The sequence below is a fragment of the Cryptomeria japonica genome, chromosome 4 (genome assembly GCF_030272615.1).
Source record: "Cryptomeria japonica chromosome 4, Sugi_1.0, whole genome shotgun sequence".
Lineage (NCBI taxonomy): Eukaryota > Viridiplantae > Streptophyta > Pinopsida > Cupressales > Cupressaceae > Cryptomeria > Cryptomeria japonica.
In genome coordinates, this window is record NC_081408.1 from 562,597,889 (window position 1) to 562,619,519 (window position 21,631).

A 21,631-nucleotide genomic window follows, 5' to 3' on the forward strand; every position below is an offset into this window, starting at 1 on the left:
GGTGGAAAATCGGATTTATGTGAAGTGGGATGGTGCTCACAGATTCTGAATTGGGAGTTGGTGCTTCTAATGGGTTGGTGCTCACAAATTTCAGAAGTGGGAGTTGGTGCTTCCAGTGGGTTGGTGCTCACAAAATCAGAATTGGGAGTTGGTGCTTCTAGTGGGTTGGTGCTCACAAACAATGTTAGGGGTTGGTGCCTACGAACATAGTAAAAGAAGATATTCATATAAAAGCATTGATTTGCCGTGGTTTTCTCCCGTAAGGGTTTCCACGTATATATCTTGTGTTCTATTTGTGTTCATATTAGTTAGATCACATATGACTGTTGGCATGCGATGAATATGTTAACAAGATAAGCTATATACTTGTGATTGAAGTTGAAAGAGTTTAAATTGCCCAACCCCCCCCTCCTCTCAGTATAACCGTGTGCTCTTCAGATAAGTCCACCTTCATGCTTCATATTCCCTCTTCACATGTCAAACCTGAAAGGAATATATTTAGGAATCAAGAGTAATGAAATAGAATTCAACTTAACATTAACATTACAATTATCAAGCTTCCAAAACCTTTCCTAATCTGAACATGGTAACTCCACCAGTCTGATTCCGCCCTTCCAGGTTTGCTTTCCTTTGATTATCTTCTGATTTTGATCAAGTCAGTCCTTAACTCGCACTAAATTAAACCTTGGTAAGTTCGCTCTTATGTTTAATGAGAAATTGGCCTTATAGATTGATAAAATTCCATAACTCGCACTGAAGTAAACCTTGGTAAGTTTTCTCTTATGTTTAATCAGAAATTCGCCTTATAGATTGATAAAATTCTATCCCTAGACATGCAAATAATGTTGTCTCAGATCTGCAAGTCAAACTATACCTATGCTCCTTACTTAATTTGCTTAGAGTTGAAGTAAAATGATGTTGAGAATGGTGAAAGAGACTTTCATTACTCACCCCTTTAAATGTGCTTGAAACTTGAGGTCACAACCCTTCACCCATAGCCGACCTTACAACTCTCTTTTTCCAATCTAAATTGCTTCATTTGACAAGTCGGCTTCCTCTTGGAATGGCAGATTTAAATGCAACTTTTGCAATGCTTTTGCCTGATTGGCAGAAAGTCGGGCATTCTTCCTCGATGGTGGAGTGTGGTATGTTTCACAATCTTTTGAGGGCGTACTTTAAATACTTTTTGACATTTATTTGATGTGCAATGGCAGAGTTAGAGGCATTTCCCCATTTTCCAATGGCGGAGTTTGGAGAAGTTTCACATTTTTTACTCTTTTCGTTGGCAGACTTTGATACTACTTTTGCAATTTTGCTACTTGAGTGCAAGGAAACAGTGGCAGTCTTTGTAGAAGTGTTGCATTTTTCTCCCTTAAGAACATTGTCGGACTTAGCAGAAGTTTTACAATTTTGCCTCCAAAAGTGGCGGAGTTTGAGGGGTGATCAACAATTGTGGCAACTTAACGGTTTAGTTTTTGAAAGTTTAGCATTTCAACAATGTTTTGATGCAATCTGAAAATTTCAAGGATTAACTCTATGCTTCAAACTCAACCTTGCATTTTCAAACGAATTTTGCCCTTAGACTAACCTTTTATAATGGGAATGTGATGAAATGCAACATTTTGTTCAACACTGTAAAGTGAAAATGCAACATTGTCTTGTGGAAATCCAACCCATACAACATTTTCAGATTTTTTTTGCAAAACTTTCAGAATTTGACAACTTTGACTTTCTCAACAACATTGTTGCACTCGACAATTTTTTGCACTTTTTTCAACATTGTAGAGCAAGACTTACATGAAATACTTACAATTCGTAATGGAATCGCAAGTAAATTTTCCACTCAGAATGTAGAACTTAACCTTGCACTCTTAAGACTCACTCCACCTTGGACTAATAAAACCAAACCCTCTCACCCACAAAGGCTAAAAGACTAAACAAGTTATAAGCAAAACAACCCTAAAAAAGGGAAAAGTAGGAGTCCCCATTTGCAATGGGGCGATGTGTGAAAACGTCACAACATTTAGCGCCACCTCAAGTAAATGTTCCTAAGCATTTCAAGGATAAAACCTCAATCCACACCTAGAACCTCTGGAAAATTCATCCCAACCTATCAAATGACTAGGAAAGATACTCAAAAAGGTAGAAGAATCCCAAACTGGATCAAGGCACTTAGTCTTTGATTATCCAGGTGTGTGCAAATGTAAAATTCCCCAATTATCGTTTGATTACAATAAGATGTACCACTAATACGAATAGGAATTTGTTTGCACAGCACAGTCAAATTTGATAGAACATCTTTGAATGGTTAAATTTGGATCCTTCTTGTTTATTCATAGCATGGTGTTTATACTCTATCTTCTAATAAACATAGCAAGCTGAACAAATATTATTCCAGACATTGATTCCAGTGTATAGAATATTCTGAAAGGAAAGATTTGTTAAAATGCACCTGGTTATTGAACTGTGATTGCCATGGTGGACTTCCCGCAAAGCATGAATTTATGACGTATGCTATTTGATAATTTCAATTCTTCACACGCTAATCCCAACATACGTTACTGCTGGTGCCGGTAATTCATTGTGTTGTCAATTCCATACACACGTTGAAACTGTCAATGTGATCCTCTTCCGTGTCTGATCTACTACAAACACAAGCAGCGAACATCCAGACCACTCCTCCTGCTCGCATCCAACGGTTTTGTGCCTAAATGCAAAGACCGCAACTACATATGGTTACCCGATATCGAGTAAGGGCATGGTTTATATTGCAGTGGATATCCCTACGGGAAAAATATATATAAACCACACTTTCACACTGCAGTATATACGAGGTCTCTGGCAATGTAGCGCGGAGTGTATATGGGTGCTAGGTCTCTGCGAAATGTAAATCGCCACGCCTCCACAAGAACAGATTGCATCCACAAACCTGCACGTAACAGTATTACTTCTGCGACTTGTACCCCGTGAAATGCCGGTTCTCAACACTTGCTCGATGATGCAGAATACTCACTTCACCAATAAGAAATTCGAAACCACAACCAGTAGGCCAATGGGATACTGATGAAAGGCTAGAAATCCTCTGGGTGGAGCGATACACGCACACACAGGAAGCAAAATTATTGTCTTCTTCTCGATATCCTTCAATACGCGTGCTATGCCATTTTATTCTTCTGCGGAGTAGTTTTATCAACTACCTTTATTGCATTAACAATAACAACAACATTAATGTTGCGTTAACAATATTAATTATTTATATTAATCCAGATTAAAGTATTAATATAAAAATAATTAATATCATGAGCCTTATTTTCATGGTTTATTTATTTGGGGAACATTACAGTCTCCCTTGCCTAATGTTGCTTGCCCACAAGCAACTGTAATCCAGGATATTGAAGAACCTGCTCATTTTCCCAAGTAGCATCATCCAAAGGTAAATTTTGCCATATAATGAGGTATTCCCTGATTGTCCTATTCCTCAATTGCCAATCCCGGGTTTCCAAAATCACTTCGGGTATCATTTCTAGTTTCCCTTCTTCATTCAGTGGTGGTAAGTTCTTTGATATTGTCACCTGTTGACCCAAAGCTTTTTTGAGACAAGATACATGGAATACATTATGTATTCTGCTTTCTTCAGGTAATTCCAATTCATATGCCACTGCGCCAACTTTCTAGATCACCGGGTATGGCCCATAAAATCGAGGCTTCAATTTTTCTGCCCCGCTCCGTTTGAGGGATGACTACCTATAGGGTTGCAGTCTGAGGTATACCAATTCACCAACTTCAAAGTGACGTTCAACACACTTCTTGTCTGCATAAATTTTCTGTTGATTCTGAGCACATTGCAAGTTTTCTTTAAGTGCTTTCAATATATCTTGGCATTCCTGAAGCATGTCCTGGGACTTAGGAACATTACTCTGATCGAAAGCCAGATCAATAAAAGAAAGTGCATCATACCCATATAATGCCTTGAAAGGAGTCATACCGATAGATACATGATGAGTAGTGTTATAGCAATATTCACCCAAATATAGCTAATGGACCCATGCTTTCTGATGACCTGACACATAATTACGAAGGTAACCCTCAATCCACTTGTTCCACTATTTCTGTCTCTCCATCGGTTTGTGGATGATAACTCGTGCTGTGATTTAATTCAGTACCCATCAATCTGAAAAGTTCCCCCCAAAATATACTCAAAAATCGGCTATCTTGGTCACTGATGATATTTCTTGGTAAACCATGTAAACGGAACCTCTCTCGAAAAAACAGTTTTGCGAGCTGAATAGTTGTGATTTCTGTAGTGATAAATAAGAAATGTGCAAATTTAGTTAATCTATCAACCACAACAAAAATGCAATCTTTACCTTGAGATCGTGGTAAGCCTGTAATGAAATCCATAGATATACTTTCCCATTTCTGTTCCGGTATAGGCAAAGGGTGTAATATACCTGCATGATACGTATGCTCTGCTTTGTTTTGTTGACAAGTGATGCATTCTTTAACATAACGAAGAACATCATTTTGAAGTCCTTTCCAGGTGAATCTTTCTCTTATCTGCCGGTAAGTTTTGAAGTAGCCTGGGTGCCCTGCTAAAGGAACATCATGCACAGACTGGAGGATTTTCTCTTTCAACTTCAATCCTAGAGACAAATAAATTTTGTCTTTGTAATAGATAATATCATTTACAACCTTATATTTGTCATCTTGTACATTACCATCTAGCAAATCACAAGCAAAAGAATTCTTTGAGTATTCAATTAGCAATAAAGTTTTCCAATCTGTTGTTACTATAGAGAGCGCATTGAGTTCAGGCCTTCCAGATAAAGCATCTGTTACAATATTATTTTTACCCTTTACATATTCAATCTCGAAATCATAAGCTTGGATCTTACTAATCCATTTCTGTTGCCTGTCATTTAAATCTTTTTGTCCCAAGAAATATTTCAGATTGTTATGGTCAGTTTTCGCCACAAATCTGCTACCAACCAAATATTGTCTAAATTTTGTCAATGCATGCATGATTGCCAACATTTCTTTATCATAGATAGAATACAATTTCTCAAGTTTATTAAGTTTCCTGCTTTCATAAACTATAGGATGCTTGTTTTGCATTAAAACTGCCCCTATTCCATCACCCGAAGCATCACATTCCAACACAAAAGGCTGATTAAAATCTGGAAGAGCAAGTACCGGACAAGAACTCATTACCTCTTTAAGTTTCTCAAATACCTGTTGAGCTTCCTCAGTCGATCGGAATGCTCCCTTTTTGGTAAGATCTGTCAAGGGTGCCCCAAGCTGTGAAAAAACTTTGACAAACCTCCTGTAATAACTGCGTAAACCAATGAATCCCCTTAATTCTGTAAGGTTTCGTGGTGGTGGCCAATCCAAGATGGCTCTTATCTTTTCTTGATGAACCTGTACCCCTGTTGCACTGATCATATGCCCTAAATACAAAATTTCAGTCATTCCAAATTCACATATAGACGCCTTTGCATACAGTGATTGTGATTCCATAATACCAAGAACTATATCAATATGTTTCAAATGCTCTTCCCAAGTTTTGCTATAAATCAATATATCATCAAAAAATACTAGCAAAAATTTCCTTAACTGTTTGTTAAAAATATGATTCATACAAGACTGAAATGTTGCCAGAGCATTTTTTAGACCAAACGACATAACCAAGAATTCATAATGACCATAATGACAGTGGAAAGCAATTTTATGAATGTCTTGTTCTCTTAACTTAATTTGATGATACCTTGATCTCAAATCAATTTTAGAAAAATAAATAGCACCATGCAATTCATCTAACAATTCATCAATTCGAGGAATTGGATACCTGTTTTTGATTGTTTTCTTGTTAAGAGCTTTGTAATCAATACACATTCGAAGAGTTCCATCCTTCTTTTTAACCAACACTACAGATGATGCAAGAGGACTAGAACTAGGTCTGACGTGTCCCATATCCAATAATTCCTTAATTGCTTTTTCTATTTCATCCCTGAATGTTTTAGGGTGTCTATAGGGAGTATTGATAACTGGTTTAGCACCCTCTTCTAATTCGATAGTATGTTCAAATCCTTTGTTAGGTGGGACTCCTGGACGAATATCACTGAAAACCAAATGATGTGAATCTAATACTGTTAACAAATCATTCTGATAAGATTTGGATTGAAAGCCCGATACCTTGTTGGAGATTAAACATTGTGCTGACCATGCCACATCTCCATGTCTGAAAATAGCCTCTATTCTTTTAGCACTGACGATCCTGGGACCACTGTTAGACATACCACGAAGGACTACCTTCTTATCATCAATTTTAAAAGAGAATTCCATTCTTTTAAAACTCTGTGTATATTCATCTAATGTCTCCATCCACTGTATGCCCAAAACAACATTAGTGTCAGCCAAATCAATCACATAAAAATCATCAGTACCAGTGTAATTGCCAAGAGTAATATTCAATTTAGGAACTTTATAAGTGCTAGATAAATTAGTTCCTCCCGCTACTCTAACATCAAATCCCTCATGTTTTTCAGTCTGCAAGCCACGCCTTTCCACAAGTGCTGCATCTATAATGTGTAGAACCACTATCAAGCATAACAATTACATGCTATCCATTCAAAACTCCTCTAACTCTGAAAATATTATAATGTGGGATTCCTATCATGGATGCTATTACTCCTCCTTGTTTGGTACCTGTTTCTGACTCAGTATTCTGAGGTATTCGTTCTATGTTAGGATCAACATTCTCTTCATCCTCACTGTCAGACATAACCTCAATATAATGAATTTTCCCCTTCCCTAAACATCTGTGTCCAGGCTGCCATGCTTCCCTACAACTGAAACATAGTTTTTTCCTTCTGAGCTCTTCTCTTTCCTCTTTATCTAGCCTGTTTTTAGGGAATTTATCATTGTTGAAAGGTTGTTTTTCTTTTTCTAGTTTAGAAGGTGGTCCTTTGTTAAAAAAATTTCCTTTTGAAGATGGTTCCAATTCTCTTGCTCTTTTGACAGTTGTTTGTAAAGTAAGGGGGTTTAAGGATTTAACCCACCCTTTGAGGGAATCAGACAATCCATCTACAAATATCACAATCTTGTTTCTTTCTGAAATTTCAATAACTAAGACAGCCAATTTTTCAAATTCAGCAATATATTGTTCAACAGTTCCAGTTTGCTTAAGCTAAGTCAAATCCTTAAGATGTAATTCAAGATCTTTAGAATCAAACCTATCAATAAGTTTCTCAGTGAACTCAACATAAGTGCCTATCAAATTATGACCCAAGGTTATTTGTCCATGATGCCACCATTCATGTGCTACACCGTCAAGATGTAACGCAACATATTTAATTGCCTCTTCTTCCAACATAGGATTTAATTGGAAGTATGTATCTAATTTTTGCACCCAAGCCTGAGCAGTTGTTTTACCTGAACCATCAAAATAAGGAATGGACATTTTCCCAATTTTTCTTTGTAATTCACTGTTATTTCGTCGCTGTCCTCTTGGCCTATATTTCATTCTGACATCTAAATATTCTCTAAATGTCATGGATGATCTGAATTCTTCACCGGAACCTAACCAGTCCTAATGTATTTCTTCCTGTATTTCTCTTATTGTAGGTTCATTTTCAGGTGGCTGGTTTCTAGCAGTAAATGTAGGCATAAATGGTCTAGCTGTTCCTGTTCTTTCTGGCTGATTATTAACTGGCTGTTCATCTCTACCCCCATTGTTTCCCCCATTATTTTGATGTTGATTATTCTGTCTTCCATTATTTTGGTGCTGATTAATATTATTAGCCATAAACTGGGTCATCAAGTTGGTCATTCTGTTAACATTATCTTGCATATCTTGCTGACTTCTAATCAATGCAGCCAATAAATCCCTATTGTTATCTGGGTCTCCCATGTTGGTTTCAAAAATAAATTCCTCGTCTGTTTCTGTGTGGCTATCCTCAATTTCAAATGGAATAAATGAACTATTTTGCGCTAAAGGAGAGTTTGGAAATCTGTTTTGATGGGCCCTAGTACTTCGGAAATTATAATTTCCTGGGCGCATACTCAATTGTGCATTAAGTTTTCATGAAGTTTCAATACCCTACAGGCTGGCAGGATACAAAAAGCTCTGATACCACTGTAAAATTCCCCAATTATCGTTTGATTACAATAAGATGTACCACTAATACGAACAGGAATTTGTTTGCACAACACAGTCAAATATGATAGAACATCTTTGAATGGTTAAATTTGGATCCTTCTTGTTTATTCATAGCATGGTGTTTATACTCTATCTTCTAATAAACATAGCAAGCTGAACAAATATTATTTCGGACATTGATTCCAGTGTATGGAATATTCTGAAAGGAAAGATTTGTTAAAATGCACCTGGTTATTGAACTGTGATTGTCATGGTGGACTTCCCGCAAAGCATGAATTTATGACGTACGCTATTCGATATTTTCAATTCTTCACACGCTGATCCCAGCATACGTTACGGCCGGTGCCAGTAATTCATTATGTTGCCAATTCCATACACACGTTGAAACTGTCAATGCGATCCTCTTCCGTGTCTGATCTACTACAAACACAAGCAGCGAACATCCAGACCACTCCTCCTGCTCGCACCTGACGGTTCTGAGCCTGAATGCAAAGATCGCGACTACATATGGTTACCCGATATTGAGTAAGGGCACGGTTTATATTGCGGTGGATATCCCTGCGGGAAAAATATATATAAACCACGCTTTCACACTGCAGTATATACTAGGTCTCTGGCAATGTAGTGCGGAGTGTAGATGGGTGCTAGGTCTTTGTGAAATGTAAATCGCCACGCCTCCACAAGAACAGATCGCGTCCACAAACCTGCACGTAACAGTATTACTTCCGCGACTTATACCCCGTGAAATGCCGATTCTCAACACTTGCTCGATGATGCAGAATACTCACTTCGCCAATAAGATATTGGAAACCACAACCAGTAGGCCAGTGGGATACTGACGAAAGGCTAGAAATCCTCTGAGTTGAGCGATACACGCACACATAGGAAGCAAAATTATTGTCTTCTTCTCGATATCCTTCAATACTCGCGCTTTGCCATTTTATTCTTCTGCGGAGTAGTTTTATCAACTACCTTTATTGCATTAACAATAACAACAACATTAATGTTGCCTTAACAATAGAAATTTAACAATATTAATTATTTATATTAATCCCGATTAAAGTTTTAATATAAAAATAATTAATATCATGAGCCTTATTTTCATGGTTTATTTATTTGGGGAACATTACAGCAAATGCACTCATTCCAACTCATAAGAGCATTGCGAACCTTATAATCCACCGTGATGAGCCTAGACGAGGTTATCGCTGTAATCTCACAAATATTGCTCCACTGCCAATAGCCAAATACTTTGATATTTCTTTTTTTTCTTTCCCTCATTTTTCCTTTTCTTTCTCATTTTTCTTTCTTTTGATATTGCTTTCTTTTTTCACATATTTTCCACACTTTGGCTCGTAAGCATTGAAGCTCACATAGGTTTGATAATTACAGTGTCGTTGAAGTAGGATTTAAGATTTTTCACTTGCCACGACTTCACTTAAGTAACCACAATGACTTAGAGCAATCCATTAAGTGTGTAAAAATATAGTAATCGAAAGATATCAATGTCAAGACACAATATGTGATTCCCTTCCGAGTCAAGTACAAGTCCTAACCAAATGATAAAGTTAGGGAGGAATAACCTCAGATTCTAAAGAACTTCATGAACCAAGGATTAACTTTGTACCCGCATATCACGGTTCACCATTCGGAGGTAGGGTTCATCGGGGTGGGTGGGAGGAGATAGTAGCTAGAGATTGATTCTCTAGATTAGAGATCGATTTGGACTTTCCGTTTGGATGGACCTCCAGGTAGTACCCCCCGCACACTAAGGGGGTACGGCTCCAACTTCCTCGGTTTTAAGGAAAGTATATACGACATGCGCCAATTAGGATGAAGAATCTCCCGCAATAGTGGAGCAATTCCTTTGTTGCTTATCCCCTCCTTTATGTACCTGTCAATCTAGGAACCAAGGATTTTTAGGCTCGTAACCTATAACCGACGGACCATATGGACACGACTGGTGTGGGGCCTGGAAGTTCAGTCGGTTGATGTTCAGTTTGAGGGAGGGGAACCCAATGCTGGAGAGAATGAGTTGGCCATGGACAGCTGAGGAGTCGGGAGTATGCAATCAGTGAGTCTGGGGAGAGATATCTAGGAAATAGACTGAACATAAGATCCAATATTGTGCCAGCATATGCCGAAAACAACACAAACACCTTTCTCACAAATGAAGGCCCCACTTAAGTAAACCGGCTAACTCTAAAGCAAACTATTAGTTAAAGCAAACTAAGCTAAAGCAAAACGAACAAAAACCAACTAACTACTTGAGCCACCTAACCATCTCGAGCCAAATGACTCAAGGCAAATTAGGAGCAAGGCTCAAGAAAAACAACTAAACTAAAACAGACAAAAAGAAAACCTACCCTAAGACTATATACAAGACTCCTAGATCGGACAAGACTCAAAGGAGTGACAAATGTACATGAGTTACATGATTTCTCAAAATATGCAACAAAAGCATGGCAAAAGTCATGGTTCAAAGTTGGGCAAACTCATCAATAAACTTGAAGAAGCTGGTCACCTCTTCATGCAAAATAAGCAGATTTGGCAATTCATCGAGCCCATGGTCGTTCCTAACACAAGTTGTTCTTCCTAAACTCCTATAATCAAATCCAGAGTGTTCAAAATTAAGAGCAGAGAAAGAGACAACCTGGCATGTTTGATGCACGAATGGGGATTCTCATCCATTATTCTCCAACAACCTTAGGAGATCGCCATTGGTGATGTATAATTCCTCGGGCATTCAAAACACGCAAATCAAAATCATCCACGTTAGTGATCATATGTAATGTCCCTACTATTTAGAGATCATTAACCTGCAAAACAGATTGTTAGGATACAACATATACATATATATAAGCCATTTTCTAATTTGCAATCTATCTCTAATACTTAATTAACATGATCATAATTTTCATCTAATAAAAAGGATACGAATGCCATACGAAAGTATGTCCTTAGGCGGCCGTGAAGCTCGCCTTCTTGGAACCCCTTGGTTCCAAGCCCTTCAGGAAATCGAAGAGGAGTTTGAATCCTATCTCTTACACCCAAGCCCTTCAAGGAAGACCCTTGTCTATTCCTTGCCTTGGGTGATGCCTTCATCATCCAAGTCCTCAGAGGGGATCGGCCTGACCTTTGAGTCCTGTCTTGGGTATAACCTCTTACACCCAAGCCAGCCAAGGAAGACCCTTGCCTTTCCTTGTCTTGGGTGATGCCTTCACCATCCAAGTCCTCAAATGAGATTGACCGGATCCTCCTCTTCTTGGTTGGGTTTAGTCAACCAAGCCATACATTTGTATAACAATTTTAATTCATAAACTATTCCTTGGATTAACTTGAATTCTTAATGTATTCTTAAATTAATATATACATCAATATGATTTTCCATCTTTTACATATGCAATTACATTCCTTACAAATACCCTTGTATTCAGAATCCTTCCTAATATACAAACTTATGTATACAACAATTACAAGATTATATCTTTACCTATTTTTAATGACGAGTGAATATTATACATTAGTGTATGTATAAATACCCACTAGACTATATTTTACATCATCCATTAATGAACCTTATTCATTATCTATTATTCATTAACTAATATTAACTAATATTAATGAATCTTAATAATTAATATCCTCTATTACTATTAGTAAGGATGACATTTCGTATCCTATACTTATATTATTTAATATAAGTGGGAATTGGATTGCTTACCTCCCTCCGTGATCTGTGATTCCTTCCTTTCTTCCGCAGCTTTTTCCTTCCTTTCTTCCGCAGCTCTTTTCCTTTCCCTGCTGTGCGCTCCCTCCCCCCTCCTCATTTGACCTCAGCCTCCTTATAGTTTGTGAGGGGTTATGTCCCCACGGGCACCCTTCCGCATGAAGGGGTGCGGAGGTAACCACAGCTTACCTACGCACCACTTCGTGCGGAGGTACCCAGCTCGTTCGGGATACCAGTTCCCCCCCCTTTAAATATATTACTATATAAAATATAAGTGTTTAATTGTATTTTATATAATATTTCCTTTTAATTATTAATTGCATAATATATTATTTAATATATTGAATATTAATTGTATTTCATATATTATTTCTTTTTAATATTAAATATTAATTACATTTCAAAAGAATATAATTTCCTCTCTTTTTTATTTTAATATATACATTTCTTTTAAATATATTCGATATTACATATCAAGAATATATTTAAATGCCTTCCCATTTAACTATTTAAATAACTTTCCCTTTATTAAATAAATTAAATATATTTCTTTTAGATTATTTATTTCAATTTATTCCCTTACAATATCCTTAACCCTGCAAGTGATTTTACATCTTGCGATACCGTAGGGGTTATCACATCATATGATGGCGAAAATCGAATTCAAAGGGAAATCTTAGATTATAAGCATGAAACATTTCACCTATTAACTCCTCTTGAATCTTTAGCAATGGACGTGGCACCACCTCAAATTACTCTTCATACTTGGCTTCCATGGTAACAACAGGCTCATTATCTTGCATAAACCATGCATCCTTGTGGAGCTCTATAAGCATATCTTCAAAAATTAGAGTCTCCTTGATAAGTTTATCTTCAAAATTTTCCCAATTTGTTCTTCAAATGATGTCATTGATGGTAGCGCCCTTTTGTATTGCTTATCATTCTGTGGCTCAATTGGTTTATCTTCAACGACTCTTGAAATTTCTTCTTTTGGGATGACTTGAAATGTTTAATTTGAATCTTCTTCTTGTTGTAAAAGTAAATATTCATTTGAATCCTCATCAAGGGTTGCTTCCTCTTGGAGTTTATGAAACTCGATTCCTTGTTCTTGAAATGATGAAACATGAAGTGAATGATAATCCTTCAAGTTATGCAATCTGCTATGTTCTCTTTCTCATTTCCTTGATGATCCTCACAAATATCTATGGTTTGTAGAAGTTCCTTCCTTGATGCTTCCATACATTGATCTTCACTTGCCACTACGTTGTTTGCTTGCCCATCATCCATCCCAGCAGATTCCTCTTTAGGTGCAAGGTATGCAAAGCTATCCATTACAAGGTAATCCATACTGGTATGCAAAGGTATCCATTGCAAGGTAATTCTTCAACGGCAAGGTATGCACTCCAAATTTTGTCGATGATGCACTCATCCGATGACTCAAATAATCCATACTGGCATTTGACTTGATTGTGTTGTCGTCATTTTTGGATTTTCAAAAATGTGACAACCCCTCCAAATTTTTGCTCAAAATGTGTCTTTTTTGTTTCCAAGGCGCGTTTTACGAGGTGCAAAACTCACATTTGTTAGTGTCAAATCATTGGGGGGTGTCTTTGCCATCATTGTCCAAGGTTTGATGAGTTTTGGTCTTCTTTTTCCTAGCTTTTTGTGCAATTTCAGGTTTCAGAGTAGTCACTGCAAGTTGGAAATTTTACACTTAAGCCACGCTTCCTAAGGCAACATTTTTGCTTCTTGTCAAATTGGCCTAATCTTCGGTTCATCCTCGATCCGCATTTCAAATTTCATCGCGTTTCGAGTTCGTTTGCTGTCTTTCCTTCAAAATCGGGTTTTATTTTCTAGATTGCAAGTGGAAAATTTTCTTTCTTTTGCAAGTTAAGAGTTTTCTTTTGTTTTTGTGTTGTAGGGGTTTTTTCAAGAAATTACAAGTGAACTTTATAAAAGACTTGTAACTTGTAACTTGTTTTTTATTTTCCATTTCCCTTTTTGTCTTTTATGTTGTTTGTAGGAACTTTTTGGACGAATTGCAAGTGAATTTAAAATTACGAGTTTAATGAGAACTTGTAAGTTCTCATAAAAGTTCTTACTTTGTGCTTTAAAGTTGTAATAGGGATTTTATTTCCCTACTACAAGTCTTTTTAAGATTTTAAGTGTTTTTATGTCTTGTGTCTTACTTGTAATGGAAATTTTATTTCCCTATTACAAGTTTTTTATGTTTTTATTCCTTTTAGTTGTTGTAGGGGTTTTATTTTCCCATTGTGAGTCGATTTGCTCTTTATGTTTGTGCTCTTCTTCCCTAAAAACCCGAATTTGCCCAAGGAAGAGAAAAATGAAGTAATTAAAATTTGCAAAGGGGTTTCTAAAATCCGATTGCATCTTATTTGAAAGCATTTGTTACTTGTATTTGCTAAAGAAGAACCCGATCTGCACATTTGCTCCCACTAATCCGTTTTTTGTGGCTTTCTTCCTCAAAATCCGTCCAACATTCATGCAAAATCGATGGGAATCAATCTTGGTTGCCACGTTTTTCATCAAAACCGGATTGGGTGAACACGTGAAGCGTTTTTTAAGGTATTTTTGAAAACATTTTTGAAGACGTTTTTGGAATACGCCCTTTGTTGGTTATTACTACGTTTTGAAGCATGAGAATCACCTTCTTGCCACATTGCAAACATGTCTTGTACGTCCTCCATTAATGCGTGTTTGAAGTCAAGCATACCTCTCCTTCTAAGTCGTTTTTGATGGAAAGGTTTAAAGGCAAAACCGATTTTCTTTGCTGATTGCAATCATAATGTGGTGGCTTCCTTATCTATTTAAAGAGCATTTCGGTTCCTTTCAAGTTCATTCGCTTTGGTCTAGGGCATTCTTCAAGCAAGGTTCATTGAATGCAAGTTGTAATGTTCTCTTACTTGCAGTCAGCCTTCCAGAACCCAAAATTGGTCCAAAATGCACTAAAAAATAATTAATAATGAGTCTTGAAGGTCCAATTACAAGTGCAAACTTGTAGTTACCCATTACACATATGAAGTTGCATGTTTGTTCTCCACAATTTCAGGTCAATACTCTTGTTTTTCCACACATGTAATGCAGCTTTCAAAACCCGAAATTTACTTGTGAGCCCATTTTTGCATCAATATATCTCTTCCCTTGTTAGTCCTGTTTGCACACACGATCTCTCAAACCAACAAATCAAGGCATGGGCATTGTTTTATAACAATATCATCTTGAATAAGGTGTTATGGGTTCTTCATCAGTGAACAATAGAAGAAGAGATACAACAACAATTCATGGATGCAAATTATAGAATGTGTTCAAGACAGAGATGGTCATAACATGAAAAGAGGAAGGCAACCCTTTCCCTCTTAAAGAAATGGTACTACCCCAAGCATGTGAAAGGTTGGAGTTCGCTAGTTAAAAACACTAAGATTATCAAAGATGCAAGTTCTTGTTCTAGTTCAAGATGTCATTTACCTCGATCACAGAGTGTCTTGTAGCAGCGTGAAGATTTTCAAAACAGAGGATGATGTAATTAGAGTCTTGTCCTCGGACACATAAAATAGTTTCAAAATTGTAATTTCAAAATTGTAGTTTTCCTTTCAAAAAAGAAAAAAACAATTTTTTAATTGCAAGTTTATCACTTGCACTTTTGTGATTATAAGTAAGCTGATTACAAGTCAATTTAGAATAGGACTTGTAATTTTGAATAGGCCTTAGTTAGTAGTTGGAATAAGTCATTGTGGTTGAGAGAATTCTCAAGTTAGTTGGGATCCTCCCACTTTTTTCTCAAGGCTCCTCTCCTATAAATACTTGAGGGGATCTATTGTAATTGATATCTTTTGGCAATGCAACAAAGCTTTGCCAGTTTGTATCTACACTCTAAGACTTTGAGCTTAGTTGTAAATCAGATTGCAATCAATTAAAAGAGGCAAATGGCTTTCAAATTTTGTGTTGATTGAAGGTGTTATGTGACGACATTTTCTAGAGATTGATTGTGAGTTTTGAGGTGTTACACAAGAGGGATTCAAGCTCAATCTTGCAGACTTTGAGTTGCTTATTGTGTTTGGAATTTTAGATTGGTTTTAAGATTTGATACTGCAGACTTTGAGCTGCTTGTCACGTCTGAAATCATTGTAGGACGCTCAAGCAAAGGGGTAACTTGCAAACTTTGTGTTACTTTTATTTTCTATGTTTGTGGATAAGAGGTGCATCATGTGGTTAGACTTTGAGCTGCTACATATTGTGCTTAGTTACCAGAAAATCATCTACAAAGGTTGATAGGAGAGTATAAGTGCTGAAGACCTTGTGCTTTCATTTTTGTTTTCTCGTCCCGCGGAAGTGACGAGGGTCTTTGTGCTTTCATGGAAACTTTGCTTCCCTTTATGTTCAAAAAATCCTACAAAAAAGTCTCATTTCTGTATTTGTTGTTTTTTATTTCCAATTGCTTTTACTTTTCTGTGAAGAGAAAAGAGTGTAGTTTTTCTTGAAAGAAGAAGAAAGATTGTTGTCCCACCCATATTAGATTAGCTTAGTTTGTAGATAGGGGGAGCCTTCCCTAAATTAGGAGAGTATCATGCTCACACACTGTGGCTGAAACCACAATTTTGCACATCCTCCAAGTGTACAAAATTTTCAACCAATAGTTTTTGGCGACTCCTCTATGGATACGATACGCATCCAAAAGCTTCACGCTTTTGGTTGAAGTGTACCGGTATCTTATTTGTTGAAATTTCATTTCTTGAAGTTTGTGAAGCTTTCACCATGGACATGTAAGATGCCTACTCAAGGCTGTTGGGGGAATGCTTTTGGTCCGTTGAATCTGTCTCCGCCTTTACATGCTCTTCCTGATGGTTCGAGGAAGAACTTTCCCAAGTTCTTCGGAGATGGAAGACAACATCCAGATGAGCACATTGCTGCCTTTCATATTGCATGTGGTGTGCTTGGTGTGGAACATGAGGATGTTTCAGTGAGACTTTTCATTGAAACATTCCAAGGTGTTGTTGTAGATTGGTTCTATCACGTTGCGCCACAGATCATCACAAACTCGACTACTCTCAGAACAAAGTTCGTGGAGAGGTTCAAGCTTGTAGAGGACGTGCATGCATTGTTAGCTCAGTTGACTCAAATGAAAAAGGAGTTACATGAACCCATGCAGGAGTTTGTGGCTAAATTCAACAAGCTGTCTAGCAGAATTCCAACTGTGGCTCAACCTACCTCTGCAAATCTAAAGTGCTTCTTCATCAATACTCAAGTGTTTGATGTAAGTTTTCTGTTGAGAAGGGCTATTCCAAGAGACCTTGCAGCAACGCAAGCCTTGGCAATTGATATAGAAGATGATCTTATCCTTGTTGGTAAGATAAAGATATAGCCAAATGGGTCCAAAGAAAATTCTTCTTTGGGATCATGGTCTACCAAGAGAACAAATCCCATGGTGCAGAGGTTGGCTAATGAGCTGGTTGCCCTCAAAAAGCAAATAGCTCAAGGTGTATGCTCTTCCCCTTATGAAGAAGACATTCCAATGAGGCCATATCCAAATATTGCTCCTAGTTATATAGCTAGAAATGAGGACAAGTTTCCTTCATCACCAGAAGGGCTTGCTCTTGAGGCACCACCAACAAATGCAGCAGTGGAGGATTCTGAATTTGAACAGAGTGATCTTGCTGGTCTCTTCCAAGAAGAGGAGGAAGCAGACGTAGCTGGCGACTCTCAAATCTGGTTTATGCAGTTCCATAAAGCTGTTGAACAGAAAGAAAAGACCATATCGGATACCATGGGAGATACACAACAAGAGGTTCAAGGCCACCTTTGCAAGGTGCTGAAGAAGGAGGACAATCACGTCGTGGTATGTGAAAAGATGGTTTATGAAGATAAAAATGAGGTTTCTGTAGTTTGGTTTGATGAATTGCTCTCTTTTGTGGAGAAAGATGAAGAAAACCTACTCAAATCAACATCAACAACAGGTTTAGAACATAAAGATAATTCTATTTTGGAGTTTGGAGAGTTTGATGAGAGTTGTCATGAAGCAAAGTTCAGCTCTCCTATTCAAAAGAGAAAAGAAGGTATTGGAGAGGATTTGTTTTGGGATGAGATGGAACTGTTTTGTTCAAGCTTTAATGCCAAACCAATATCCCATAAGTTAGAAGATCATGAGTAGCTTGAGAAAGATGAAAATCAAGAGTCTATTTTCCAAAGTGGAGGTTTTGATATTTGTTCAAGTCCTCAAGAAAGTTCTTCTACCCCAAAACTTGATGAAGATCATTTCATGAGTACTATAGAAGAGTTTTGTTCAAGTCTTGTTGACGATTCTCTCCAATCAGAAGTTTGTGAACAACATACCGAGAAATGCAATGCAGTCGTGTTTTCATTTGAATCACATGAAGGAGATCTCTCCATTCAGCAAGAGGTTGTCATGGTTGAAAAATCGGTTGTTCAAGTTGCAACTAATAAGAATTCAGTTTTTGTACGATCAAGAGGATGTCCAATCAGACATCTTGCTTGGTTGGAAGCCAATGGGAGGACAGAGGTTTCACTTATTCCTGAACATGAAGATACAGTTGAGAATGAGGCCAAAGATGCATCTATGGTTCAGCAAGGGCTGTCCAAATTGTGGCTTGTTTAGGATAGGTAGGTTTCCATTTTCAATAAGTGCAGTTGCACAAGTTACCGTCTTGTTTTTAGTTAGTTGCTTTGCGTCAGTCATATCATCCTTCTTGTTGTCTATGTCTTTGTTGCTTGACTCTGTAACCCAATGGATACTAAGGCACTTAGAGTTCTGGATTCTACTCCCTTCAATCGTTCCAACGATCAAAGGAAATTCCCCAGTCAGAGCCAGCTGTTGTCCTCATTTTTGCATTTTCAAAAATGTGACAACCCTTCCAAATTTTTGCTCAAAATGTGTCATTTTTGTTTCCAAGGCACGTTTTACAAGGTGCAAAACTCACATTTGTTAGTGTCAAATCATTGGGGGGTGTCTGCCATCATTGTCCAAGTTTTGGTGAGTTTTGGTCTTCTTTTTCCAAGTTTTTTGTGCAATTTTGGGTTTCAGAGCAATCACTGCAAGTAGGAAATTTTACTCTTAAGGCAAGCTTCCTGAGGCAACATTTTTGCTTCTTGTTAAACTGGCTTGATCTTCAGTTCATCCTCAATCCGCGTTGCAAATTTCATCGCATTTTGAGTTCGTTTGCTATGTCTTTCCTTCAAACTCGGGTTTTATTTTCTGGATTGCAAGTGGAAAATTTTCTTTCTTTTGCAAGTTAAGAGTTTTCTTTTGTTTTTGTGTTGTAGGGGTTATTTCAAGCAATTACAAGTGAACTCTATAAAAGACTTGTAACTTGCTTTTTATTTTCCATTTCTCTTTTTGTCTTTTAAGTTGTTTGTAGGAACTTTTTGGACAAATTGCAAGTGAATTTAAAATTACAAGTTTAATGAGAACTTGTAAGCTCTCATAAAAGTTCTTACTTTGTGCTTTAAAGTTGTAATAGGGATTTTATTTCCCTATTACAAGTCTTTTTAATTTTTTAAGTGTTTTTATGTCTTTTGTCTTACTTGTAATGGGAATTTTATTTCCCTATTACAAGTTTTTATGTTTTTATTCCTTTTAGTTGTTATAGGGGTTTTATTTTCCCATTGCAAGTTGATTTGCTCTTTATGTTTGTGCTCTTCTTCCCTAAAAACTCAAATCTGCCGAAGGAAGAGAAAAATGAAGTAATTAAAACTTGCAAAGGGGTTTCTAAAACCCGATTGCATCTTATTTGAAGGCATTTGCTACTTGTATTTGCTAAGAACCCGACCTACACATTTGCTCCCACAAATCCGTTTTTTGTGGCTTTCTTCCCCAAAATCCGTCCAACATTCATGCAAAATCGTTGGGAATCAATGCTGGTTGCCACGATTTTCATCAAAAATGGATTGGGTGAACACGTAAGGCGTTTTTGAAGGTATTTTTGAAAACGTTTTTGAAGACATTTTTGGAATACGCACTTTGTTGGTTATTACCACGTTTTGAAGCATGAAAATCGCCTTCTTGCCACACTGCAAACACGTCTTGCACGTCCTCCATTAATGAGTGTTTGAAGTCAAGCATACCTCTCCTTCTAAGCCGTTTTTGGTGGAAAGAATTAAAAGCAAAACCGATTTTGTTTACTGATTGTAATCATAATGTGGTGGCTTCCTTATCTATTTAAAGAGCATTTTGGTTCCTTTCAAGTTCATTTGCTTTGGTCTAGGGCATTCTTCAAACAAGGTTCATTAAATGCAAGTTGTAATGTTCTCTTACTTGCAGTCAGCCTTCCAGAACCCGAAATTGGTCCAAAATGCACTCAAAAAGACTTGAAAATGAGTCTTAAAGGTCCAATTACAATTGCAAACTTGTAGTTACCTATTGTGCGTATTGCACACCCATCCCCGTCTTGGACAAGGACCCCGAGTTTGTGCCTGTCTGTCCTTGCGGAAGAGGAAGGGTATATGAAGGGTCAAGTGCCGCTAAAACCATATCCGGCCTCTAGGGCCATATTGCGAACTTCAAACTCCCAAGTTCATCTTAAACGCCGAGTGTCATTGCCTTACAAAACAATTTGAGGGGTCGAAACTTCAAAATCTCTCAAAAATACCTTTCAAGCCGAAGTTTGCAAAATGGCTCAGAATCTCGAAAATAACAAGGTATAAAATCACGCAAACTGGGTGCAAACCAAGCCGCGATTTCGGGTCATTTGATCGAAACACAAAATCGCCTGAGTTTTCAAAGAGGCTTCATAGCCCGAAAATAGTTTGAAAATCATGTGATGTAAACGTTTTAACAAATAAACTTTCCAAAGTCTTCTCAGCCCAAAGTCTGAGTTAAAATCACATAAAGTGGATACTTTGAAAACTTTGCAAAAGGCCTTATAGCCCGAAATTGCTTGGGTGTTAAAACGTCCAAGTTGAAACCTTTCAAAAGTGCCAAGTTGGCCAAATTCGGGGGCCAGGGGCAAAAGTTAAAATGAATAAAGTTTGCAAAAGCTTGAAAGGAGCCGAAATTCAGCGAATGGAGGGAAAACGTCAAATGCAAAACCTTTTCAAAAGCACCTAAATTTGCTGAATTTTGGGGGTTAAAGGCAAAATGGCAAAAAATTGAAAGTTTGAAAACTCGAAAGGGGGGGGGGGCGAATTTTGCCAAACACAAAGGTAAATCGTTAAAACCAAGTTTGCGAAAGGGGCCTTTAGCCCGAAATAAAATAGAGGCAAGACGTTTTAATTTTGTAAGTAGCCTCCCAACCCGAAAATTAAGTGGGCAAACATTGTGATTTTAAATAAGACTTGAATTTCGCCTATTGAACCCGAAATTGCCAGAAGGGAGTTTAAAACGTAAAAGATAAATCTTGCAAAACCCCCAATATTCCCGAAATCACTAAGAGCTCTCATAATCGGCTTTTAGGCCGAAATTGCCAGGAATAACTAAATTCGCGAAAGAAGTAAAACGTTAAAACTTTGGAAATTGGCAAAATGACCCTCCAGGCCGAAATTGGCAAAATCACCATTTAGGCTGAATTTCAATAATTCAAAATGGCATTCCAAGCCGAAAATCGCTAATGAAGGGAGGGGCATTTTTCATTAAGTTTGCAAAAATGGCTTTTAGCCCGAAAATGCCAATGCAGAAAGGGGCGTTAAAACTTAGATATTTTCAAACCAACTTGTAGGCCGAAATTGAACAATAGGGCAAAATCACTATTTCGCCAGTAAGCTAAGATGCTTTA

At 37.4% G+C, this 21,631-nt stretch overlaps 1 protein-coding gene across 1 annotated transcript in view; it reads left to right on the forward strand.

The window, feature by feature from the left end:
- LOC131036101 (uncharacterized) overlaps positions 1-21,631 on the forward strand; it is a 289,939-nt gene that overhangs the window by 238,186 nt on the left and 30,122 nt on the right. The gene's annotated exons all lie outside the window — the stretch shown is intronic.